This window comes from Pelobates fuscus, chromosome 1, assembly GCF_036172605.1.
Source record: "Pelobates fuscus isolate aPelFus1 chromosome 1, aPelFus1.pri, whole genome shotgun sequence".
Taxonomy (NCBI): domain Eukaryota; kingdom Metazoa; phylum Chordata; class Amphibia; order Anura; family Pelobatidae; genus Pelobates; species Pelobates fuscus.
Genome location: NC_086317.1, coordinates 129,323,409 through 129,345,399, shown reverse-complemented (window position 1 = coordinate 129,345,399; position 21,991 = coordinate 129,323,409). Strand labels below are relative to the sequence as shown.

Below are 21,991 nucleotides of genomic sequence, written 5' to 3'. Positions count from 1 at the left end.
TGAATTTTTGTTTGTGTTAGTTGTTTTTAAGACAAGCCTTAGTGTTATGCACTACACATCGGGGGGAAAAATGTGTGCTTTTTTCCTGTCGATTTTGCCGTCAAGTGTCAGGGCAAATTGGTTCTCTTTGCCGAGGTGAGGAAAAGACATGGTGTGCTCTTGTTTTCTGGACTCAATCAAAATAATTTTGATTTGAGCTCAAATTTGCGTTATTTTTACAGTTACAGATTGGGGATGATAATAATGTGAATTTTTGTTTAAATAAGTTGTTTTTAAGACAAGCATTATTGTTATGCTATAGGTATCAATGGGAAAACTGGTGCTTATTTCCAACTTGTGGAACTGCCATGAATGCGACTCTGTGCCTATTTATGGTGTAAAAATTCCCTGGACCCTGCATTAAAATAGCCTTGCAAATAAATGACAGTTGACTAACACAGACAGTAACGTGAGTTTACAAAGTTCTCTGAGGAACAGAGTTTTGTAGAAAAGTCGTGCTTTTTTCCTGTCGATTTTGCCGTCAAGTGTCAGGGCAAATTGGTTCTCTTTGCCGAGGTGAGGAAAAGACATGGTGTGCTCTTGTTTTCTGGACTCAATCAAAATAATTTTGATTTGAGCTCTAATTTGTGTTATTTTTACAGTTACAGATTGGGGATGATAATAATGTGAATTTTTGTTTGTGTTAGTTGTTTTTAAGACAAGCCTTAGTGTTATGCACTACACATCGGGGGGAAAAATGTGTGCTTTTTTCCTGTCGATTTTGCCGTCAAGTGTCAGGGCAAATTGGTTCTCTTTGCCGAGGTGAGGAAAAGACATGGTGTGCTCTTGTTTTCTGGACTCAATCAAAATAATTTTGATTTGAGCTCTAATTTGCATTATTTTTACAGTTACAGATTGGGGATGATAATAATGTGAATTTTTGTTTGAATAAGTTGTTTTTAAGACAAGCATTATTGTTATGCTATAGGTATCAATGGGAAAAATGGTGCTTATTTCCAACTTGTGGAACTGCCATGAATGCGACTCTGTGCCTATTTATGGTGTAAAAATTCCCTGGACCCTCCATTAAAATAGCCTTGCAAATAAATGACGGTTGACTAACACAGACAGTAACGTGAGTTTACAAAGTTCTCTGAGGAACAGAGTTTTGTAGAAAAGTCGACGAAGATGGGATTCGAACCCATGCGTGCAGAGCACAATGGATTAGCAGTCCATCGCCTTAACCACTCGGCCACCTCGTCTGACAGTGGCGCACGCATGCTGTTTGACGCAGTCGGTGAAGTGCACGGTGGCCGTATCTCTAATTTGTGTTATTTTTACAGTTACAGATTGGGGATGATAATAATGTGAATTTTTGTTTGTGTTAGTTGTTTTTAAGACAAGCCTTAGTGTTATGCACTACACATCGGGGGGAAAAATGTGTGCTTTTTTCCTGTCGATTTTGCCGTCAAGTGTCAGGGCAAATTGGTTCTCTTTGCCGAGGTGAGGAAAAGACATGGTGTGCTCTTGTTTTCTGGACTCAATCAAAATAATTTTGATTTGAGCTCTTATTTGCGTTATTTTTACAGTTACAGATTGGGGATGATAATAATGTGAATTTTTGTTTGAATAAGTTGTTTTTAAGACAAGCATTATTGTTATGCTATAGGTATCAATGGGAAAAATGGTGCTTATTTCCAACTTGTGGAACTGCCATGAATGCGACTCTGTGCCTATTTATGGTGTAACAATTCCCTGGACCCTCCATTAAAATAGCCTTGCAAATAAATGACAGTTGACTAACACAGACAGTAACGTGTTACAGATTGGGGATGATAATAATGTGAATTTTTGTTTGTGTTAGTTGTTTTTAAGACAAGCCTTAGTGTTATGCACTACACATCGGGGGGAAAAATGTGTGCTTTTTTCCTGTCGATTTTGCCGTCAAGTGTCAGGGCAAATTGGTTCTCTTTGCCGAGGTGAGGAAAAGACATGGTGTGCTCTTGTTTTCTGGACTCAATCAAAATAATTTTGATTTGAGCTCTAATTTGCGTTATTTTTACAGTTACAGATTGGGGATGATAATAATGTGAATTTTTGTTTGAATAAGTTGTTTTTAAGACAAGCATTATTGTTATGCTATAGGTATCAATGGGAAAAATGGTGCTTATTTCCAACTTGTGGAACTGCCATGAATGCGACTCTGTGCCTATTTATGGTGTAAAAATTCCCTGGACCCTCCATTAAAATAGCCTTGCAAATAAATGACAGTTGACTAACACAGACAGTAACGTGAGTTTACAAAGTTCTCTGAGGAACAGAGTTTTGTAGAAAAGTCGTGCTTTTTTCCTGTCGATTTTGCCGTCAAGTGTCAGGGCAAATTGGTTCTCTTTGCCGAGGTGAGGAAAAGACATGGTGTGCTCTTGTTTTCTGGACTCAATCAAAATAATTTTGATTTGAGCTCTAATTTGTGTTATTTTTACAGTTACAGATTGGGGATGATAATAATGTGAATTTTTGTTTGTGTTAGTTGTTTTTAAGACAAGCCTTAGTGTTATGCACTACACATCGGGGGAAAAAATGTGTGCTTTTTTCCTGTCGATTTTGCCGTCAAGTGTCAGGGCAAATTGGTTCTCTTTGCCGAGGTGAGGAAAAGACATGGTGTGCTCTTGTTTTCTGGACTCAATCAAAATAATTTTGATTTGAGCTCTGATTTGCGTTATTTTTACAGTTACAGATTGGGGATGATAATAATGTGAATTTTTGTTTGAATAAGTTGTTTTTAAGACAAGCATTATTGTTATGCTATAGGTATCAATGGGAAAAATGGTGCTTATTTCCAACTTGTGGAACTGCCATGAATGCGACTCTGTGCCTATTTATGGTGTAACAATTCCCTGGACCCTCCATTAAAATAGCCTTGCAAATAAATGACAGTTGACTAACACAGACAGTAACGTGAGTTTACAAAATTCTCTGAGGAACATAGTTTTGTAGAAAAGTCGACAAAGATGGGATTCGAACTCATGCGTGCAGAGCATAATGGATTAGCAGTCCATCGCCTTAACCACTCGGCCACCTCGTCTGACAGTGGCGCGCGCATGCTGTTAGACACAGTCGGTGAAGTGCACGGTGGCCGTATCTCTAATTTGTGTTATTTTTACAGTTACAGATTGGGGATGATAATAATGTGAATTTTTGTTTGTGTTAGTTGTTTTTAAGACAAGCCTTAGTGTTATGCACTACACATTGGGGGGAAAAATGTGTGCTTTTTTCCTGTCGATTTTGCCGTCAAGTGTCAGGGCAAATTGGTTCTCTTTGCCGAGGTGAGGAAAAGACATGGTGTGCTCTTGTTTTCTGGACTCAATCAAAATAATTTTGATTTGAGCTCTAATTTGCGTTATTTTTACAGTTACAGATTGGGGATGATAATAATGTGAATTTTTGTTTGAATAAGTTGTTTTTAAGACAAGCATTATTGTTATGCTATAGGTATCAATGGGAAAAATGGTGCTTATTTCCAACTTGTGGAACTGCCATGAATGCGACTCTGTGCCTATTTATGGTGTAAAAATTCCCTGGACCCTCCATTAAAATAGCCTTGCAAATAAATGACGGTTGACTAACACAGACAGTAACGTGAGTTTACAAAGTTCTCTGAGGAACAGAGTTTTGTAGAAAAGTCGACGAAGATGGGATTCGAACCCATGCGTGCAGAGCACAATGGATTAGCAGTCCATCGCCTTAACCACTCGGCCACCTCGTCTGACAGTGGCGCACGCATGCTGTTTGACGCAGTCGGTGAAGTGCACGGTGGCCGTATCTCTAATTTGTGTTATTTTTACAGTTACAGATTGGGGATGATAATAATGTGAATTTTTGTTTGTGTTAGTTGTTTTTAAGACAAGCCTTAGTGTTATGCACTACACATCGGGGGGAAAAATGTGTGCTTTTTTCCTGTCGATTTTGCCGTCAAGTGTCAGGGCAAATTGGTTCTCTTTGCCGAGGTGAGGAAAAGACATGGTGTGCTCTTGTTTTCTGGACTCAATCAAAATAATTTTGATTTGAGCTCAAATTTGCGTTATTTTTACAGTTACAGATTGGGGATGATAATAATGTGAATTTTTGTTTAAATAAGTTGTTTTTAAGACAAGCATTATTGTTATGCTATAGGTATCAATGGGAAAACTGGTGCTTATTTCCAACTTGTGGAACTGCCATGAATGCGACTCTGTGCCTATTTATGGTGTAAAAATTCCCTGGACCCTCCATTAAAATAGCCTTGCAAATAAATGACAGTTGACTAACACAGACAGTAAAGTGAGTTTACAAAGTTCTCTGAGGAACAGAGTTTTGTAGAAAAGTCGTGCTTTTTTCCTGTCGATTTTGCCGTCAAGTGTCAGGGCAAATTGGTTCTCTTTGCCGAGGTGAGGAAAAGACATGGTGTGCTCTTGTTTTCTGGACTCAATCAAAATAATTTTGATTTGAGCTCTAATTTGTGTTATTTTTACAGTTACAGATTGGGGATGATAATAATGTGAATTTTTGTTTGTGTTAGTTGTTTTTAAGACAAGCCTTAGTGTTATGCACTACACATCGGGGGGAAAAATGTGTGCTTTTTTCCTGTCGATTTTGCCGTCAAGTGTCAGGGCAAATTGGTTCTCTTTGCCGAGGTGAGGAAAAGACATGGTGTGCTCTTGTTTTCTGGACTCAATCAAAATAATTTTGATTTGAGCTCTAATTTGCGTTATTTTTACAGTTACAGATTGGGGATGATAATAATGTGAATTTTTGTTTGAATAAGTTGTTTTTAAGACAAGCATTATTGTTATGCTATAGGTATCAATGGGAAAAATGGTGCTTATTTCCAACTTGTGGAACTGCCATGAATGCGACTCTGTGCCTATTTATGGTGTAAAAATTCCCTGGACCCTCCATTAAAATAGCCTTGCAAATAAATGACGGTTGACTAACACAGACAGTAACGTGAGTTTACAAAGTTCTCTGAGGAACAGAGTTTTGTAGAAAAGTCGACGAAGATGGGATTCGAACCCATGCGTGCAGAGCACAATGGATTAGCAGTCCATCGCCTTAACCACTCGGCCACCTCGTCTGACAGTGGCGCGCGCATGCTGTTAGACACAGTCGGTGAAGTGCACGGTGGCCGTATCTCTAATTTGTGTTATTTTTACAGTTACAGATTGGGGATGATAATAATGTGAATTTTTGTTTGTGTTAGTTGTTTTTAAGACAAGCCTTAGTGTTATGCACTACACATCGGGGGGAAAAATGTGTGCTTTTTTCCTGTCGATTTTGCCGTCAAGTGTCAGGGCAAATTGGTTCTCTTTGCCGAGGTGAGGAAAAGACATGGTGTGCTCTTGTTTTCTGGACTCAATCAAAATAATTTTGATTTGAGCTCTAATTTGCGTTATTTTTACAGTTACAGATTGGGGATGATAATAATGTGAATTTTTGTTTGAATAAGTTGTTTTTAAGACAAGCATTATTGTTATGCTATAGGTATCAATGGGAAAAATGGTGCTTATTTCCAACTTGTGGAACTGCCATGAATGCGACTCTGTGCCTATTTATGGTGTAAAAATTCCCTGGACCCTCCATTAAAATAGCCTTGCAAATAAATGACGGTTGACTAACACAGACAGTAACGTGAGTTTACAAAGTTCTCTGAGGAACAGAGTTTTGTAGAAAAGTCGACGAAGATGGGATTCGAACCCATGCGTGCAGAGCACAATGGATTAGCAGTCCATCGCCTTAACCACTCGGCCACCTCGTCTGACAGTGGCGTGCGCATGCTGTTAGACACAGTCGGTGAAGTGCACGGTGGCCGTATCTCTAATTTGTGTTATTTTTACAGTTACAGATTGGGGATGATAATAATGTGAATTTTTGTTTGTGTTAGTTGTTTTTAAGACAAGCCTTAGTGTTATGCACTACACATCGGGGGGAAAAATGTGTGCTTTTTTCCTGTCAATTTTGCCGTCAAGTGTCAGGGCAAATTGGTTCTCTTTGCCGAGGTGAGGAAAAGACATGGTGTGCTCTTGTTTTCTGGACTCAATCAAAATAATTTTGATTTGAGCTCTAATTTGCGTTATTTTTACAGTTACAGATTGGGGATGATAATAATGTGAATTTTTGTTTGAATAAGTTGTTTTTAAGACAAGCATTATTGTTATGCTATAGGTATCAATGGGAAAAATGGTGCTTATTTCCAACTTGTGGAACTGCCATGAATGCGACTCTGTGCCTATTTATGGTGTAAAAATTCCCTGCACCCTCCATTAAAATAGCCTTGCAAATAAATGACGGTTGACTAACACAGACAGTAACGTGAGTTTACAAAGTTCTCTGAGGAACAGAGTTTTGTAGAAAAGTCGACGAAGATAGGATTCGAACCCATGCGTGCAGAGCACAATGGATTAGCAGTCCATCGCCTTAACCACTCGGCCACCTCGTCTGACAGTGGCGCACGCATGCTGTTTGACGCAGTCGGTGAAGTGCACGGTGGCCGTATCTCTAATTTGTGTTATTTTTACAGTTACAGATTGGGGATGATAATAATGTGAATTTTTGTTTGTGTTAGTTGTTTTTAAGACAAGCCTTAGTGTTATGCACTACACATCGGGGGGAAAAATGTGTGCTTTTTTCCTGTCGATTTTGCCGTCAAGTGTCAGGGCAAATTGGTTCTCTTTGCCGAGGTGAGGAAAAGACATGGTGTGCTCTTGTTTTCTGGACTCAATCAAAATAATTTTGATTTGAGCTCTAATTTGCGTTATTTTTACAGTTACAGATTGGGGATGATAATAATGTGAATTTTTGTTTGAATAAGTTGTTTTTAAGACAAGCATTATTGTTATGCTATAGGTATCAATGGGAAAAATGGTGCTTATTTCCAACTTGTGGAACTGCCATGAATGCGACTCTGTGCCTATTTATGGTGTAAAAATTCCCTGGACCCTCCATTAAAATAGCCTTGCAAATAAATGACGGTTGACTAACACAGACAGTAACGTGAGTTTACAAAGTTCTCTGAGGAACAGAGTTTTGTAGAAAAGTCGATGAAGATGGGATTCGAACCCATGCGTGCAGAGCACAATGGATTAGCAGTCCATCGCCTTAACCACTCGGCCACCTCGTCTGACAGTGGCGCACGCATGCTGTTTGACGCAGTCAGTGAAGTGCACGGTGGCCGTATCTCTAATTTGTGTTATTTTTACAGTTACAGATTGGGGATGATAATAATGTGAATTTTTGTTTGTGTTAGTTGTTTTTAAGACAAGCCTTAGTGTTATGCACTACACATCGGGGGGAAAAATGTGTGCTTTTTTCCTGTCGATTTTGCCGTCAAGTGTCAGGGCAAATTGGTTCTCTTTGCCGAGGTGAGGAAAAGACATGGTGTGCTCTTGTTTTCTGGACTCAATCAAAATAATTTTGATTTGAGCTCAAATTTGCGTTATTTTTACAGTTACAGATTGGGGATGATAATAATGTGAATTTTTGTTTAAATAAGTTGTTTTTAAGACAAGCATTATTGTTATGCTATAGGTATCAATGGGAAAACTGGTGCTTATTTCCAACTTGTGGAACTGCCATGAATGCGACTCTGTGCCTATTTATGGTGTAAAAATTCCCTGGACCCTCCATTAAAATAGCCTTGCAAATAAATGACAGTTGACTAACACAGACAGTAACGTGAGTTTACAAAGTTCTCTGAGGAACAGAGTTTTGTAGAAAAGTCGTGCTTTTTTCCTGTCGATTTTGCCGTCAAGTTTCAGGGCAAATTGGTTCTCTTTGCCGAGGTGAGGAAAAGACATGGTGTGCTCTTGTTTTCTGGACTCAATCAAAATAATTTTGATTTGAGCTCTAATTTGTGTTATTTTTACAGTTACAGATTGGGGATGATAATAATGTGAATTTTTGTTTGTGTTAGTTGTTTTTAAGACAAGCCTTAGTGTTATGCACTACACATCGGGGGGAAAAATGTGTGCTTTTTTCCTGTCGATTTTGCCGTCAAGTGTCAGGGCAAATTGGTTCTCTTTGCCGAGGTGAGGAAAAGACATGGTGTGCTCTTGTTTTCTGGACTCAATCAAAATAATTTTGATTTGAGCTCTAATTTGTGTTATTTTTACAGTTACAGATTGGGGATGATAATAATGTGAATTTTTGTTTGTGTTAGTTGTTTTTAAGACAAGCCTTACTGTTATGCACTACACATCGGGGGGAAAAATGTGTGCTTTTTTCCTGTCGATTTTGCCGTCAAGTGTCAGGGCAAATTGGTTCTCTTTGCCGAGGTGAGGAAAAGACATGGTGTGCTCTTGTTTTCTGGACTCAATCAAAATAATTTTGATTTGAGCTCTAATTTGTGTTATTTTTACAGTTACAGATTGGGGATGATAATAATGTGAATTTTTGTTTGTGTTAGTTGTTTTTAAGACAAGCCTTACTGTTATGCACTACACATCGGGGGGAAAAATGTGTGCTTTTTTCCTGTCGATTTTGCCGTCAAGTGTCAGGGCAAATTGGTTCTCTTTGCCGAGGTGAGGAAAAGACATGGTGTGCTCTTGTTTTCTGGACTCAATCAAAATAATTTTGATTTGAGCTCTAATTTGCGTTATTTTTACAGTTACAGATTGGGGATGATAATAATGTGAATTTTTGTTTGAATAAGTTGTTTTTAAGACAAGCATTATTGTTATGCTATAGGTATCAATGGGAAAAATGGTGCTTATTTCCAACTTGTGGAACTGCCATGAATGCGACTCTGTGCCTATTTATGGTGTAAAAATTCCCTGCACCCTCCATTAAAATAGCCTTGTTAATAAATGACAGTTGACTAACACAGACAAAAATTCACATTATTATCATCCCCAATCTGTAACTGTAAAAATTACACAAATTAGAGATACGGCCACCGTGCACTTCACCGACTGCGTCAAACAGCATGCGTGCGCCACTGTCAGACGAGGTGGCCGAGTGGTTAAGGCGATGGACTGCTAATCCATTGTGCGTGAGTTTACAAAGTTCTCTGAGGAACAGAGTTTTGTAGAAAAGTCGACGAAGATAGGATTCGAACCCATGCGTGCAGAGCACAATGGATTAGCAGTCCATCGCCTTAACCACTCGGCCACCTCGTCTGACAGTGGCGCACGCATGCTGTTTGACGCAGTCGGTGAAGTGCACGGTGGTCGTATCTCTAATTTGTGTTATTTTTACAGTTACAGATTGGGGATGATAATAATGTGAATTTTTGTTTGTGTTAGTTGTTTTTAAGACAAGCCTTAGTGTTATGCACTACACATCGGGGGGGAAAAATGTGTGCTTTTTTCCTGTCGATTTTTCCGTCAAGTGTCAGGGCAAATTGGTTCTCTTTGCCGAGGTGAGGAAAAGACATGGTGTGCTCTTGTTTTCTGGACTCAATCAAAATAATTTTGATTTGAGCTCTGATTTGCGTTATTTTTACAGTTACAGATTGGGGATGATAATAATGTGAATTTTTGTTTGAATAAGTTGTTTTTAAGACAAGCATTATTGTTATGCTATAGGTATCAATGGGAAAAATGGTGCTTATTTCCAACTTGTGGAACTGCCATGAATGCGACTCTGTGCCTATTTATGGTGTTAAAATTCCCTGGACCCTCCATTAAAATAGCCTTGCAAATAAATGACAGTTGACTAACACAGACAGTAACGTGAGTTTACAAAGTTCTCTGAGGAACAGAGTTTTGTAGAAAAGTCGTGCTTTTTTCCTGTCGATTTTGCCGTCAAGTGTCAGGGCAAATTGGTTCTCTTTGCCGAGGTGAGGAAAAGACATGGTGTGCTCTTGTTTTCTGGACTCAATCAAAATAATTTTGATTTGAGCTCTAATTTGTGTTATTTTTACAGTTACAGATTGGGGATGATAATAATGTGAATTTTTGTTTGTGTTAGTTGTTTTTAAGACAAGCCTTAGTGTTATGCACTACACATCGGGGGAAAAATGTGTGCTTTTTTCCTGACGATTTTGCCGTCAAGTGTCAGGGCAAATTGGTTCTCTTTGCCGAGGTGAGGAAAAGACATGGTGTGCTCTTGTTTTCTGGACTCAATCAAAATAATTTTGATTTGAGCTCTGATTTGCGTTATTTTTACAGTTACAGATTGGGGATGATAATAATGTGAATTTTTGTTTGAATAAGTTGTTTTTAAGACAAGCATTATTGTTATGCTATAGGTATCAATGGGAAAAATGGTGCTTATTTCCAACTTGTGGAACTGCCATGAATGCGACTCTGTGCCTATTTATGGTGTAAAAATTCCCTGCACCCTCCATTAAAATAGCCTTGCAAATAAATGACGGTTGACTAACACAGACAGTAACGTGAGTTTACAAAGTTCTCTGAGGAACAGAGTTTTGTAGAAAAGTCGACGAAGATGGGATTCGAACCCATGCATGCAGAGCACAATGGATTAGCAGTCCATCGCCTTAACCACTCGGCCACCTCGTCTGACAGTGGCGCACGGCTACTGTTAGACACAGTCGGTGAAGTGCACGGTGGCCGTATCTCTAATTTGTGTTATTTTTACAGTTACAGATTGGGGATGATAATAATGTGAATTTTTGTTTGTGTTAGTTGTTTTTAAGACAAGCCTTAATGTTATGCACTACACATCGGGGGGGAAAATGTGTGCTTTTTTCCTGTCGATTTTGCCGTCAAGTGTCAGGGCAAATTGGTTCTCTTTGCCGAGGTGAGGAAAAGACATGGTGTGCTCTTGTTTTCTGGACTCAATCAAAATAATTTTGATTTGAGCTCTAATTTGCGTTATTTTTACAGTTACAGATTGGGGATGATAATAATGTGAATTTTTGTTTGAATAAGTTGTTTTTAAGACAAGCATTATTGTTATGCTATAGGTATCAATGGGAAAAATGGTGCTTATTTCCAACTTGTGGAACTGCCATGAATGCGACTCTGTGCCTATTTATGGTGTAAAAATTCCCTGGACCCTCCATTAAAATAGCCTTGCAAATAAATGACAGTTGACTAACACAGACAGTAACGTGAGTTTACAAAGTTCTCTGAGGAACAGAGTTTTGTAGAAAAGTCGACGAAGATGGGATTCGAACCCATGCATGCAGAGCACAATGGATTAGCAGTCCATCGCCTTAACCACTCGGCCACCTCGTCCGACAGTGGCGCACGCATGCTGTTAGACGCAGTCGGTGAAGTGCATGGTGGCCGTATCTCTAATTTGTGTTATTTTTACAGTTACAGATTGGGGATGATAATAATGTGAATTTTTGTTTGTGTTAGTTGTTTTTAAGACAAGCCTTAGTGTTATGCACTACACATCGGGGGGAAAAATGTGTGCTTTTTTCCTGTCGATTTTGCCGTCAAGTGTCAGGGCAAATTGGTTCTCTTTGCCGAGGTGAGGAAAAGACATGGTGTGCTCTTGTTTTCTGGACTCAATCAAAATAATTTTGATTTGAGCTCTAATTTGCGTTATTTTTACAGTTACAGATTGGGGATGATAATAATGTGAATTTTTGTTTGAATAAGTTGTTTTTAAGACAAGCATTATTGTTATGCTATAGGTATCAATGGGAAAAATTGTGCTTATTTCCAACTTGTGGAACAGCCATGAATGCGACTCTGTGCCTATTTATGGTGTAAAAATTCCCTGGACCCTCCATTAAAATAGCCTTGCAAATAAATGACGGTTGACTAACACAGACAGTAACGTGAGTTTACAAAGTTCTCTGAGGAACAGAGTTTTGTAGAAAAGTCGACGAAGATGGGATTCGAACCCATGCGTGCAGAGCACAATGGATTAGCAGTCCATCGCCTTAACCACTCGGTCACCTCGTCTGACAGTGGCGCACGCATGATGTTTGACGCAGTCGGTGAAGTGCACGGTGGCCGTATCTCTAATTTGTGTTATTTTTACAGTTACAGATTGGGGATGATAATAATGTGAATTTTTGTTTGTGTTAGTTGTTTTTAAGACAAGCCTTAGTGTTATGCACTACACATCGGGGGGAAAAATGTGTGCTTTTTTCCTGTCGATTTTGCCGTCAAGTGTCAGGGCAAATTGGTTCTCTTTGCCGAGGTGAGGAAAAGACATGGTGTGCTCTTGTTTTCTGGACTCAATCAAAATAATTTTGATTTGAGCTCTAATTTGCGTTATTTTTACAGTTACAGATTGGGGATGATAATAATGTGAATTTTTGTTTGAATAAGTTGTTTTTAAGACAAGCATTATTGTTATGCTATAGGTATCAATGGGAAAAATGGTGCTTATTTCCAACTTGTGGAACTGCCATGAATGCGACTCTGTGCCTATTTATGGTGTAAAAATTCCCTGGACCCTCCATTAAAATAGCCTTGCAAATAAATGACAGTTGACTAACACAGACAGTAACGTGAGTTTACAAAGTTCTCTGAGGAACAGAGTTTTGTAGAAAAGTCGACGAAGATGGGATTCGAACCCATGCATGCAGAGCACAATGGATTAGCAGTCCATCGCCTTAACCACTCGGCCACCTCGTCTGACAGTGGCGCATGCATGCTGTTAGACGCAGTCGGTGAAGTGCACGGTGGCCGTATCTCTAATTTGTGTTATTTTTACAGTTACAGATTGGGGATGATAATAATGTGAATTTTTGTTTGTGTTAGTTGTTTTTAAGACAAGCCTTAGTGTTATGCACTACACATCGGGGGGAAAAAATGTGTGCTTTTTTCCTGTCGATTTTGCCGTCAAGTGTCAGGGCAAATTGGTTCTCTTTGCCGAGGTGAGGAAAAGACATGGTGTGCTCTTGTTTTCTGGACTCAATCAAAATAATTTTGATTTGAGCTCTAATTTGCGTTATTTTTACAGTTACAGATTGGGGATGATAATAATGTGAATTTTTGTTTGAATAAGTTGTTTTTAAGACAAGCATTATTGTTATGCTATAGGTATCAATGGGAAAAATGGTGCTTATTTCCAACTTGTGGAACTGCCATGAATGCGACTCTGTGCCTATTTATGGTGTAAAAATTCCCTGGACCCTCCATTAAAATAGCCTTGCAAATAAATAACAGTTGACTAACACAGACAGTAACGTGAGTTTACAAAGTTCTCTGAGGAACAGAGTTTTGTAGAAAAGTCGACGAAGATGGGATTTGAACCCATGCATGCAGAGCACAATGGATTAGCAGTCCATCGCCTTAACCACTCAGCCACCTCATCTGACAGTGGCGCACGCATGCTTTTAGACGCAGTCGGTGAAGTGCACGGTGGCCGTATCTCTAATTTGTGTTATTTTTACAGTTACAGATTGGGGATGATAATAATGTGAATTTTTGTTTGTGTTAGTTGTTTTTAAGACAAGCCTTAGTGTTATGCACTACACATCGGGGGGAAAAATGTGTGCTTTTTTCCTGTCGATTTTGCCGTCAAGTGTCAGGGCAAATTGGTTCTCTTTGCCGAGGTGAGGAAAAGACATGGTGTGCTCTTGTTTTCTGGACTCAATCAAAATAATTTTGATTTGAGCTCTAATTTGCGTTATTTTTACAGTTACAGATTGGGGATGATAATAATGTGAATTTTTGTTTGAATAAGTTGTTTTTAAGACAAGCATTATTGTTATGCTATAGGTATCAATGGGAAAAATGGTGCTTATTTCCAACTTGTGGAACTGCCATGAACTCTGTGCCTATTTATGGTGTAAAAATTCCCTGGACCCTCCATTAAAATAGCCTTGCAAATAAATGACGGTTGACTAACACAGACAGTAACGTGAGTTTACAAAGTTCTCTGAGGAACAGAGTTTTGTAGAAAAGTCGACGAAGATGGGATTCGAACCCATGCGTGCAGAGCACAATGGATTAGCAGTCCATCGCCTTAACCACTCGGCCACCTCGTCTGACAGTGGCGCACGCATGCTGTTTGACGCAGTCGGTGAAGTGCACGGTGGCCGTATCTCTAATTTGTGTTATTTTTACAGTTACAGATTGGGGATGATAATAATGTGAATTTTTGTTTGTGTTAGTTGTTTTTAAGACAAGCCTTAGTGTTATGCACTACACATCGGGGGGAAAAATGTGTGCTTTTTTCCTGTCGATTTTGCCGTCAAGTGTCAGGGCAAATTGGTTCTCTTTGCCGAGGTGAGGAAAAGACATGGTGTGCTCTTGTTTTCTGGTCTCAATCAAAATAATTTTGATTTGAGCTCAAATTTGCGTTATTTTTACAGTTACAGATTGGGGATGATAATAATGTGAATTTTTGTTTGAATAAGTTGTTTTTAAGACAAGCATTATTGTTATGCTATAGGTATCAATGGGAAAACTGGTGCTTATTTCCAACTTGTGGAACTGCCATGAATGCGACTCTGTGCCTATTTATGGTGTAAAAATTCCCTGGACCCTCCATTAAAATAGCCTTGCAAATAAATGACAGTTGACTAACACAGACAGTAACGTGAGTTTACAAAGTTCTCTGAGGAACAGAGTTTTGTAGAAAAGTCGTGCTTTTTTCCTGTCGATTTTGCCGTCAAGTGTCAGGGCAAATTGGTTCTCTTTGCCGAGGTGAGGAAAAGACATGGTGTGCTCTTGTTTTCTGGACTCAATCAAAATAATTTTGATTTGAGCTCTAATTTGTGTTATTTTTACAGTTACAGATTGGGGATGATAATAATGTGAATTTTTGTTTGTGTTAGTTGTTTTTAAGACAAGCCTTAGTGTTATGCACTACACATCGGGGGGAAAAATGTGTGCTTTTTTCCTGTCGATTTTGCCGTCAAGTGTCAGGGCAAATTGGTTCTCTTTGCCGAGGTGAGGAAAAGACATGGTGTGCTCTTGTTTTCTGGACTCAATCAAAATAATTTTGATTTGAGCTCTGATTTGCGTTATTTTTACAGTTACAGATTGGGGATGATAATAATGTGAATTTTTGTTTGAATAAGTTGTTTTTAAGACAAGCATTATTGTTATGCTATAGGTATCAATGGGAAAACTGGTGCTTATTTCCAACTTGTGGAACTGCCATGAATGCGACTCTGTGCCTATTTATGGTGTAAAAATTCCCTGGACCCTCCATTAAAATAGCCTTGCAAATAAATGACAGTTGACTAACACAGACAGTAACGTGAGTTTACAAACTTCTCTGAGGAACGGAGTTTTGTAGAAAAGTCGACAAAGATGGGATTCGAACTCATGCGTGCAGAGCACAATGGATTAGCAGTCCATCGCCTTAACCACTCGGCACCTCGTCTGACAGTGGCGCACGCATGCTGTTAGACACAGCCGGTGAAGTGCACGGTGGCCGTATCTCTAATTTGTGTTATTTTTACAGTTACAGATTGGGGATGATAATAATGTGAATTTTTGTTTGTGTTAGTTGTTTTTAAGACAAGCCTTAGTGTTATGCACTACACATCGGGGGGAAAAATGTGTGCTTTTTTCCTGTCGATTTTGCCGTCAAGTGTCAGGGCAAATTGGTTCTCTTTGCCGAGGTGAGGAAAAGACATGGTGTGCTCTTGTTTTCTGGACTCAATCAAAATAATTTTGATTTGAGCTCTAATTTGCGTTATTTTTACAGTTACAGATTGGGGATGATAATAATGTGAATTTTTGTTTGAATAAGTTGTTTTTAAGACAAGCATTATTGTTATGCTATAGGTATCAATGGGAAAAATTGTGCTTATTTCCAACTTGTGGAACTGCCATGAATGCGACTCTGTGCCTATTTATGGTGTAAAAATTCCCTGGACCCTCCATTAAAATAGCCTTGCAAATAAATGACGGTTGACTAACACAGACAGTAACGTGAGTTTACAAAGTTCTCTGAGGAACAGAGTTTTGTAGAAAAGTCGACGAAGATGGGATTCGAACCCATGCGTGCAGAGCACAATGGATTAGCAGTCCATCGCCTTAACCACTCGGTCACCTCGTCTGACAGTGGCGCACGCATGATGTTTGACGCAGTCGGTGAAGTGCACGGTGGCCGTATCTCTAATTTGTGTTATTTTTACAGTTACAGATTGGGGATGATAATAATGTGAATTTTTGTTTGTGTTAGTTGTTTTTAAGACAAGCCTTAGTGTTATGCACTACACATCGGGGGGAAAAATGTGTGCTTTTTTCCTGTCGATTTTGCCGTCAAGTGTCAGGGCAAATTGGTTCTCTTTGCCGAGGTGAGGAAAAGACATGGTGTGCTCTTGTTTTCTGGACTCAATCAAAATAATTTTGATTTGAGCTCAAATTTGCGTTATTTTTACAGTTACAGATTGGGGATGATAATAATGTGAATTTTTGTTTGAATAAGTTGTTTTTAAGACAAGCATTATTGTTATGCTATAGGTATCAATGGGAAAAATGGTGCTTATTTCCAACTTGTGGAACTGCCATGAACTCTGTGCCTATTTATGGTGTAAAAATTCCCTGGACCCTCCATTAAAATAGCCTTGCAAATAAATGACAGTTGACTAACACAGACAGTAACGTGAGTTTACAAAGTTCTCTGAGGAACAGAGTTTTGTAGAAAAGTCGACGAAGATGGGATTCGAACCCATGCATGCAGAGCACAATGGATTAGCAGTCCATCGCCTTAACCACTCGGCCACCTCGTCTGACAGTGGCGCATGCATGCTGTTAGACGCAGTCGGTGAAGTGCACGGTGGCCGTATCTCTAATTTGTTTTATTTTTACAGTTACAGATTGGGGATGATAATAATGTGAATTTTTGTTCGTGTTAGTTGTTTTTAAGACAAGCCTTAGTGTTATGCACTACACATCGGGGGGAAAAATGTGTGCTTTTTTCCTGTCGATTTTGCCGTCAAGTGTCAGGGCAAATTGGTTCTCTTTGCCGAGGTGAGGAAAAGACATGGTGTGCTCTTGTTTTCTGGACTCAATCAAAATAATTTTGATTTGAGCTCTAATTTGCGTTATTTTTACAGTTACAGATTGGGGATGATAATAATGTGAATTTTTGTTTGAATAAGTTGTTTTTAAGACAAGCATTATTGTTATGCTATAGGTATCAATGGGAAAAATGGTGCTTATTTCCAACTTGTGGAACTGCCATGAATGCGACTCTGTGCCTATTTATGGTGTAAAAATTCCCTGGACCCTCCATTAAAATAGCCTTGCAAATAAATGACAGTTGACTAACACAGACAGTAACGTGAGTTTACAAAGTTCTCTGAGGAACAGAGTTTTGTAGAAAAGTCGACGAAGATGGGATTCGAACCCATGCATGCAGAGCACAATGGATTAGCAGTCCATCGCCTTAACCACTCGGCCACCTCGTCTGACAGTGGCGCATGCATGCTGTTAGACGCAGTCGGTGAAGTGCACGGTGGCCGTATCTCTAATTTGTGTTATTTTTACAGTTACAGATTGGGGATGATAATAATGTGAATTTTTGTTCGTGTTAGTTGTTTTTTTTTTTTTTTTAAATTCTTTATTTATACACAAGGTAAGGTAACCACAGGCACGTGGAAGCAGTATAAAGAGATACAGAGTGCAATAACATTGTCTCACATATATAAACCTTTAGACCATGAACATACAATGGTTTTGAAAACATTACGTTAAAGAAAGCAGAAATATTAATCAGTCCACAGTTTTCATAACTCGTGAGAGTTCCGTTGTTATAAATGCATGAACATGTGTGGAGTTACACCTCGTTGTTTTTTATTTTAGTAATATAGGAAGATAACAGTCCTCCTCTGTACACCTCTCAGGTCTACATAAATCCCTAGCTTGTTAGAGCAGTGGGCCTCGGTTTTTCGTCTAAAAAGCCAATGAATCCCAGTTCTATATACAAGACTAGTTGGTTTACATGATATCTTTGACCTCGTATCATTTGTGGGCGACGCCCTAGGCATTGGATCGGCATGTATGCGATATAGTGTCCAAAGCATTCAGTGGGCGATGTCACCTAGATAGGGGACGTAGCGATGATAAGGCCTGGTGTACATGGAGTCGGACGTAGAAAGGTTAGAGAAGATAGGGTGAAGGAACTCAGTGAGAAGAGGGGGAGGGTGCGGGGAAGGAAAAGGGGGGGGGGGAGGGTGGAAGGAGTAGGTTCAATCCGTAGTAGCGTGTTATGATTATAGGTAAGTTTCATAAAATTAAATTTAAACTATAAGTGGTGGAAATCAAGGTGCCGCAAGCATCTTCCCCAAGCCATAACCGGCCCCGACGAAGATGAAGTCACAGGCGGGGTTCCGGGGTAAGTCCCCTTTCCTCTCCCCTAGTCTCCGATTCCGCTGTTTATCCACGGGGCCCAGACCCTATCAAACTTTTTAGTAGTGCCTCTAACTAGCGCCGTCAGCTTATCCATAAGGAAAGCGTCCTTGATCTTTTGTACGACTACGTCGACTGGGGGGGTATCGGTCTGGAGCCACACTTGGGCCAGGGCTCTTCTGGCTGCTAAGTTCACTTTGTGCAATAGGTTTTGTTCCACTCTGGGCCAGTCGTCAAGAGGTCTGGCCAGGAGGAATACCCATGGGTCTAACTTAAGCTCTCTATCAAAAATATCCTTCAAAAGTCCTACCACCCGTTTCCAAAAGTTCTGTGCTGCAGGGCATTCCCACCACATATGTATGTAGGATCCTTTCCGGCCGCAGCCTCTCCAGCACAGGACCGTGGGTGTTTTGCGCATTTTATATAACTTCACCGGGGTGGTATACCACCGAAAGATGGTTTTATATGCCTGTTCCTGCATGGAGACACATATAGACGAAGAGGCTGCTGCCTCCCAGATTTCCTGCCAGTCGACGCCTTCCAATTCCTCCCCCAGGTCCGCTTCCCACTGAGATATATATGTGAGGTCACCCCATTCCGTCGTGTGTGTACTCAGGTGTGTGTACAGGATGGAGATGAGGCTCCTGGGAAACCGTTCTTTGAGGCACATGGACTCGAAGAAGGTTGGCCGGCTCAGTGCACTAGCTTTAATCATAGGGGCCTGGGCGAAGTCTCTCACCTGGAGGTAGCGAAAGAAGTCGGCGGGGCGTAGGGTAGCCCTAGTCTTAAGTTCGTCAAACGTAATAACAGAGCCGCCTTCATAGAGGTGGCAGAGGCGCTGTACCCCTGTGCCTTCGATACCCCTAACAATCTTACTGACCCTGGCTGACCCACTTCCGTCTATGAGGGCGTTAACGGGTGTCCTAGCTGACTATAGTAGACTGGCAGGATACAAAGTAAACATGCCTAAATCTTGCGCATTACCTATTTGCATGCCTGACCCTGACATAACCTCCATAGGCGACACATACCAGATTCGCTCAGCTAGGGATCATATAAAATATTTGGGGGTATGGTTAACGGCAGACCCTGCTCGACTATTCACACAAAATTATACGCCTCTGATCCGCACGTTAATGACGGATATGGAGAAATGGCTGGATAAACCGATCTCATGGATCGGCAGAATCCACTCGGTGAAGATGAACATTCTCCCTAGGATTTTGTTCTTGTTCCAGGCCCTCTCAGTTACAGTAACCAAATCAGACCTGGGCGCACTCCAACAGGCAATAGGGAAATTCATCTGGCAGAACAGGAGACCCAGGACCTCTCGGAACGTTCTCTATCGAGCGAAGACGAGAGGAGGCCTGGGTCTCCCTAGGACACCCGTTAACGCCCTCATAGACGGAAGTGGGTCAGCCAGGGTCAGTAAGATTGTTAGGGGTATCGAAGGCACAGGGGCACAGAGGTTGTTAGCCGTTGGCACTGTGGTTACAGCGGAGCTCTAGCCAGACACGTCCAGCTCGCTCGGCTGCAGACCACGCCCCCCCCGTGTTAGTTGTTTTTAAGACAAGCCTTAGTGTTATGCACTACACATCGGGGGAAAAAATGTGTGCTTTTTTCCTGTTGATTTTGCCGTCAAGTGTCAGGGCAAATAGGTTCTCTTTGCCGAGGTGAGGAAAAGACATGGTGTGCTCTTGTTTTCTGGACTCAATAAAAATAATTTTGATTTGAGCTCTAATTTGTGTTATTTTTACAGTTACAGATTGGGGATGATAATAATGTGAATTTTTGTTTGTGTTAGTTGTTTTTAAGACAAGCCTTAGTGTTATGCACTACACATCGGGGGGGAAAAATGTGTGCTTTTTTCCTGTCGATTTTGCCGTCAAGTGTCAGGGCAAATTGGTTCTCTTTGCCGAGGTGAGGAAAAGACATGGTGTGCTCTTGTTTTCTGGACTCAATCAAAATAATTTTGATTTGAGCTCTAATTTGCGTTATTTTTACAGTTACAGATTGGGGATGATAATAATGTGAATTTTTGTTTGAATAAGTTGTTTTTAAGACAAGCATTATTGTTATGCTATAGGTATCAATGGGAAAAATGGTGCTTATTTCCAACTTGTGGAACTGCCATGAATGCGACTCTGTGCCTATTTATGGTGTAAAAATTCCCTGGACCCTCCATTAAAATAGCCTTGCAAATAAATGACAGTTGACTAACACAGACAGTAACGTGAGTTTACAAAGTTCTCTGAGGAACAGAGTTTTGTAGAAAAGTCGACGAAGATGGGATTCGAACCCATGCATGCAGAGCACAATGGATTAGCAGTCCATCGCCTTAACCACTCGGCCACCTCGTCTGACAGTGGCGCATGCATGCTGTTAGACGCAGTCGGTGAAGTGCACGGTGGCCGTATCTCTAATTTGTTTTATTTTTACAGTTACAGATTGGGGATGATAATAATGTGAATTTTTGTTTGTGTTAGTTGTTTTAAGACAAGCCTTAGTGTTATGCACTACACATCGGGGGGAAAAATGTGTGCTTTTTTCCTGTCGATTTTGCCGTCAAGTGTCAGGGCAAATTGGTTCTCTTTGCCGAGGTGAGGAAAAGACATGGTGTGCTCTTGTTTTCTGGACTCAATCAAAATAATTTTGATTTGAGCTCTAATTTGCGTTATTTTTACAGTTACAGATTGGGGATGATAATAATGTGAATTTTTGTTTGAATAAGTTGTTTTTAAGACAAGCATTATTGTTATGCTATAGGTATCAATGGGAAAAATGGTGCTTATTTCCAACTTGTGGAACTGCCATGAATGCGACTCTGTGCCTATTTATGGTGTAAAAATTCCCTGGACCCTCCATTAAAATAGCCTTGCAAATAAATGACAGTTGACTAACACAGACAGTAACGTGAGTTTACAAAGTTCTCTGAGGAACAGAGTTTTGTAGAAAAGTCGACGAAGATGGGATTCGAACCCATGCATGCAGAGCACAATGGATTAGCAGTCCATCGCCTTAACCACTCGGCCACCTCGTCTGACAGTGGCGCATGCATGCTGTTAGACGCAGTCGGTGAAGTGCACGGTGGCCGTATCTCTAATTTGTTTTATTTTTACAGTTACAGATTGGGGATGATAATAATGTGAATTTTTATTCGTGTTAGTTGTTTTTTTTTTTTTTTAAATTCTTTATTTATACACAAGGTAAGGTAACCACAGGCACGTGGAAGCAGTATAAAGAGATACAGAGTGCAATAACATTGTCTCACATATATAAACCTTTAGACCATGAACATACAATGGTTTTGAAAACATTACGTTAAAGAAAGCAGAAATATTAATCAGTCCACAGTTTTCATAACTCGTGAGAGTTCCGTTGTTATAAATGCATGAACATGTGTGGAGTTACACCTCGTTGTTTTTTATTTTAGTAATATAGGAAGATAACAGTCCTCCTCTGTACACCTCTCAGGTCTACATAAATCCCTAGCTTGTTAGAGCAGTGGGCCTCGGTTTTTCGTCTAAAAAGCCAATGAATCCCAGTTCTATATACAAGACTAGTTGGTTTACATGATATCTTTGACCTCGTATCATTTGTGGGCGACGCCCTAGGCATTGGATCGGCATGTATGCGATATAGTGTCCAAAGCATTCAGTGGGCGATGTCACCTAGATAGGGGACGTAGCGATGATAAGGCCTGGTGTACATGGAGTCGGACGTAGAAAGGTTAGAGAAGATAGGGTGAAGGAACTCAGTGAGAAGAGGGGGAGGGTGCGGGGAAGGAA

General features: G+C 40.1%; 5 non-coding genes across 5 annotated transcripts; all 5 read right to left on the bottom strand.

Moving 5' to 3' along the window:
* Positions 1–1,159: 1,159 nt before the first annotated feature.
* On the bottom strand, positions 1,160–1,241 carry TRNAS-GCU (transfer RNA serine (anticodon GCU)). Its single transcript has one exon. It is a non-coding gene; the product is annotated as a tRNA-Ser (tRNA).
* Positions 1,242–3,663: 2,422 nt separating this feature from the next.
* Positions 3,664–3,745, bottom strand: TRNAS-GCU (transfer RNA serine (anticodon GCU)). Its single transcript has one exon. It is a non-coding gene; the product is annotated as a tRNA-Ser (tRNA).
* A 1,265-nt stretch (positions 3,746–5,010) lies between these two features.
* Positions 5,011–5,092, bottom strand: TRNAS-GCU (transfer RNA serine (anticodon GCU)). The gene has a single exon. It is a non-coding gene; the product is annotated as a tRNA-Ser (tRNA).
* Positions 5,093–5,691: 599 nt separating this feature from the next.
* On the bottom strand, positions 5,692–5,773 carry TRNAS-GCU (transfer RNA serine (anticodon GCU)). Its single transcript has one exon. It is a non-coding gene; the product is annotated as a tRNA-Ser (tRNA).
* An 8,024-nt stretch (positions 5,774–13,797) lies between these two features.
* TRNAS-GCU (transfer RNA serine (anticodon GCU)) lies at positions 13,798–13,879 on the bottom strand. Its single transcript has one exon. It is a non-coding gene; the product is annotated as a tRNA-Ser (tRNA).
* Positions 13,880–21,991: the final 8,112 nt, after the last annotated feature.